The sequence below is a fragment of the Sinocyclocheilus rhinocerous genome, unplaced genomic scaffold (genome assembly GCF_001515625.1).
Source record: "Sinocyclocheilus rhinocerous isolate Xijiao unplaced genomic scaffold, SAMN03320098_v1.1 scaffold3442, whole genome shotgun sequence".
Lineage (NCBI taxonomy): Eukaryota > Metazoa > Chordata > Actinopteri > Cypriniformes > Cyprinidae > Sinocyclocheilus > Sinocyclocheilus rhinocerous.
In genome coordinates this window covers 42,287-47,265 of record NW_015659980.1, presented here as the reverse complement: position 1 = coordinate 47,265, position 4,979 = coordinate 42,287, and the positions used below count along the sequence as shown (strand labels likewise).

Sequence of the window (4,979 nt, the reverse complement as noted above, 5' to 3'; positions counted from 1 at the left end):
GCACCCCGGTTGGGAAACACTCATCTAGATGGTGAAACAAGACAATTTTTAATAGTTTCAAATAGTTTTTATTAGTTTTCATTTTAAAGTCATAGTTAAATAAAAGTACTTGGATATTACTTTTTGACTTTATTTACTTGTATAACTTGAAGTAATCCAAAAGTAATTACATTACTTTTATATGGTGATACTTGGATTACGTTACTGAATACTTTTTTAAGTAATTTGCAACTGTAACGGAATACATTTTAAAAGTAACCCTCCCAACCCTGTATATATATTCACTACGCTGTCTACGTTGCTTAGGCACTTGTACTGACTGGTATGCCAGTTTCTTAAAAATTCATACCGGTTGTGTGTAATTCAAACCGGTTTACCGTTTGAACCAGTATATCGCCCAGCACTACTGACAAGAATTGAAATTACTGCACTGAAACTAAGGCAGATTTCCTTATGGCAGCAGTTCATGAAAAAAAAAAAAAAAAAAAGATCATAGTGGTGATTCATAGTGGTTTTGATGTATTTTATATAACGATAGATCTACATGGTGCAAAATAAATTATCCTTACTGATGTAATGGACAAAAATATCTGGATGGACCTGCATATGCTGGGACTATTGATTAAAGACCAGATGAGCAGTCTACTGAATAAGAACACTTATTCAGTAATTCTGAGTTCTGCCGTTTTTGTCCCTCACTGGTGTGTGTGTGTATCATGGACAGAACACACATTCCTCTTAATTCACTGTAAATGCTTTATTGATCTATATTTGTATTATTTGCATTATGTTGGTTCAGAAAACAATGATCTCATGATTTTTTTAATTTGTTTTTTTTATCTTTTATTTATTTATTTTTAAACAGAATTTATTTGTATTCGTACAGTGGCAGTGACACCTGTTACTATTTTTTGTCATAACCAATAAATGCTTTTCATCAAGGAGATTGTCTACACATAATTTGCTACTAGTAGGTGTTTGTCAGTAAGAAATCTGGTTTACTGAGGCTGTCTGAAATACTAAACTGATATAAGTCTTTTAGATTCCATGTAATTTTTCATTCAGCAGGCATTGTGTTGTTCCAGCACTGAACACCGGAGGACAGTCTTACTCATCCACAGTTTCTTGCTGCTCTAGTTAATGTTGATTCTGCAGATATTGTGCTGAAAAAGACTCCAGTTGTGACTCCAGATCAGTGGCTTTATGTCTGGGAATAAAACAAATATTATTGGATCAGACCACTTAAAACTTAAGTGTGTAATTTCTGCACTAATGACATTTGGTGTCACCAATGACAACTGCAAAAATTTAAAAAAAAATTTTTTTTTTTTTAAGATGAGTTTCTTGAACCTTCCCCTCAGTCAGCTCTACAAACTCATACTATTGGTTGAGCCAGTATTGATGTGTTTGGAGTGGTTTGGATGCTCAATCTTTTCAGAGACCTGCCTCACAAACCAGGTCTAAGTGGCAAGTTTTTCTGTCTGATTAATGTTGTTTTTTTTATAGAGGTGTTGGTACAGTGACTAACGCTAATCTAGTTGGGAAAGCTTTGTTCTGGGTTTGAGACCGATACTGAATGAATGATACTGAATGAAGACACATTCTAAAATCTTGTCACGTTACATAGTTGTATGCAGTTGATGGAGATCAGTGATACCTGTACTATTACCAACTTTGACTTTTTTTTTTTAAAGCATATGAAGATGTATTGAGGTCTACAAATACTTAACGTGAGCAATTTTGTTTATACTTTTTTATATTATATATAAGATAAAAATAGTTTTAGAATTAAAGTGTTTTTTTTGGATCTATATAAATTCACTTCTTGATCTAGATTTTTAGAGAAGGTAATTCTTCTGGTTTTGATGAGGTAGGCCTTAGAGGAATCAATTTACAAATGGCTTACTTATAGTTGTCTTTGTATGTTAATCTGGGATAAAAAAAATATTTTAACTACTTAAAACTACATCAGCTTTAAGTCAGAAGATGTAGCATAAAATACAATTGCAATTTGTAATGTAGACAAATATCAAATGAACATGAAATGCTGTTATATGATGTTGCCCCACCTTTCCTGTGCTTACTCTTGCAGAATACCAATAGATAAGGATTTGCTTTCAATTAAAGGTAATTATCTCCAGTATGAGCTGTCATTCTCTCACGACTGTTCTACCTGAGGGTTTTGGAGTGTCTCTGGACACACTCCTGGCGCTGAGTCTGCGGATCTCTGTTTCAAGCTCCATCTCGCTCTTGTCAACCTGTTGGCACATGCGGGCAAAGATGGCCACCATCTCCCTGCAAGAACACAGAGAGGCATATCTTTCACACATCGCCCACACACACTCAGCCTACAGATCATATAAACCAATATTTCAAACATCTCAATATGTTTGTATGCAGGTCAGTGAAGTGCAGCGTTGACTTTTGAGATGTCAGCTTGTGGATGAAATATTCATTCAACATTGCCATGATTAAGTGCTGGGAAAGGCAGGTGATGTCACATTATTTACCTTTTACTAAGTCCATGTCTTTCAGTTGACAAACAGATTTAAATAGCTGGATAAAAGGGTCACTGCTGGATCATTTTGGTTTTAAGTGGGAATTCAAAAAGTAGATTAAGAACAATGCTTCAGTTCTAGGCTTCTGCTGTAATTCCATATGTTGTTTGTAGCATAAAGTTGTAGTCATATTTACTATTGTTTGGCAAATTTTCTCTGGTAAAATCTAGTCATTTCAATAGGAATCAATATGCTAATTAATGGGAATTGCGAATTTCACTAATTAATGGGCAAAAGATTTCCCCATGCATATTCTGCATGGAATTTGAAAGCTGCTTGGTTTGAAAGTGACTTCGGTGTGAGCTGTGCTTCATACATCCCTACACTACTGACAATAGAGAATTAACCTTTTTTGCTCACAAAATTTCAAAGGATGTCGCTGATGTAACTGCAGACACATTTTCCATTGTTCTGAGAATTCCTAATCATTTCAATAGGAATCCACGTGATCATGAATTTTGCGTAAGGGCGAAACGATTTCCTGACACAGATTTCACAATGGGTTTAGTTTGGTCATGCAGATTTCCTGCGTTGACCAACAGAAAGCTGCATTGTCTGACTTTGAAAGTGCCTTCTTTGTGAGCTGTGCTTCAAACATAGCTACACTATTGACAACAATTTATCTATGATTGTGTCTGCACCTTAAAAATCATATTTTACAAAAGGGTATCACAGCAATGCCCAGAATATCCCATTTAGGATTATCTAGGATGGAAAACCATAGCTTGTACACTTTCAGAGAAACTCACTACAGATGTCTTTCAAAAAGGACAAAAATGAGGAAAAGGCAGATATATGGAATTTAGCAAATTACATTAATGTGCAAGGAGCACTTCTCTTCTTACACATTTGTCTGTCTTCTCTGTGCACCTGCCTGCAACCTTCCAGATGTTATTTATAAAATTAATATATGACGTAGTGGTGTCAAAAGTAATTTTCTGAAACTTCAAAACTTCAGTCCCTATTCAGAGTAATTGCAGAGGAAAGAGTAGCCAGAATATTCTGTTAAACATCTGCTTTGGAATGGCACAAGGTTGAGTAAATGATGACAGAATTTTCGCTATCTGTGTTTTAAATGTTTGATTTTTAGTTAGGTTTGTCACTCACTGTTGCACCTGCTGTCCACAGTCGCGACTGATAATGTGTGAAATGGCCTGCAGTCTTTGAGTGGTGTAGTCCACAAACTGCTGCTTAAGGACCCTCTCTTTAGCGCTGTTGGTCCAGGTCAGCCTTTTATACAAGTAGAGCAAACTGTAGAGACTCGCAGAGAGTACAATAACCCTCCATCCCACAGAACGCCACACCTGTCCAAAAATGGCACCACACAAGTATATTTTTCATGAATGTGTTTATATTGGATGTTTTAGAACTTAAAGAAGTTGGCACCTGAAACGCTTCCTGATTTAAAACGTTTTTAATCTGATATTTCTTACCACTCCAGCAATGACCAGCATGCCCACTGATGCTCTGGAAGTGAGAGAGACCAACCCTGTTGTCATGGAGATAGCCAACTCCTCCTGGGCCTGGGTTCCCAAGGGAGCAGAGGAAGAGGTGACCTGTGGACAAAGCATATTACATCACTTTAGGCCTATTTATGTTTGATGTGTTGGCTATTAGATCATTAAAACAAGTGTAATACCAAAAAACACTTGGACAGCTACTTGCAGTTTTTGATCCAATAGGCTCAAAGCTTGTTTTGCTTTAGCAGGCCCCAGGAAACGGTTCACCAAAAATGTAAGACCCAGTGAGAAATTAAAGTCGATGTCCTCCACAAAGTCTTCACAGAGGCTGGCAAAGTTCAGGTCATAGGTAATACTGAACTTCCTGTTGTGGGGGTGTAGTTGACCTCGGGCAGCAGGGGGCAGCAGACGTATAGTGTCTAGGCATGATAATGACAGGAAAGGGCTGTCAATGCTGGCGGCAGTTTAGTTTAAAATATCCTTTGCCAGGGAAAGCTTGTTTACTGGAGACTTTATGTCTGAAGTGAAAACTGTGCAAGTGTGTGTACCCATGATGTCTCTCTGAGATGACAGCACACAGCCGTTTATACTGCTGTAACAGCGCAAGTCCAAATTCTTCACCGTTCTCTCCTCCACATAGGCCATGAGCTTCTGCAAAATGCAAACAAACACAATTATAGTCTTTTTGTCAATTAGATAATAATAATAATAAACAAACTCTTATTATCTTTTCAAAATCAGTTCATAAGCAAAACTGCACCAGATAATAAGACTTAAAGGGTTAGTTCACCCAAAAATGAAAATTAGCCCATAAATCACTCACCCTCAAGGCATCCTAGGTGTATATAACTTTCAGACGAATCCAGTCGGAGTTGTATTAAAAATTGTCTTTGATCTTTCAAGCTGTTTAATGGCAGTCAGCGGGTGTTGCAGTGCATCAGTCCAAAAGAAGTGAAATAAA

The 4,979-nt window shown here is 36.9% G+C and overlaps 1 pseudogene; it reads right to left on the bottom strand.

The window, feature by feature from the left end:
• Positions 1 to 1,137: 1,137 nt before the first annotated feature.
• The window catches only part of LOC107724750 (mitofusin-1-like), a 17,909-nt pseudogene continuing 14,067 nt past the window's right edge, over positions 1,138 to 4,979 (bottom strand).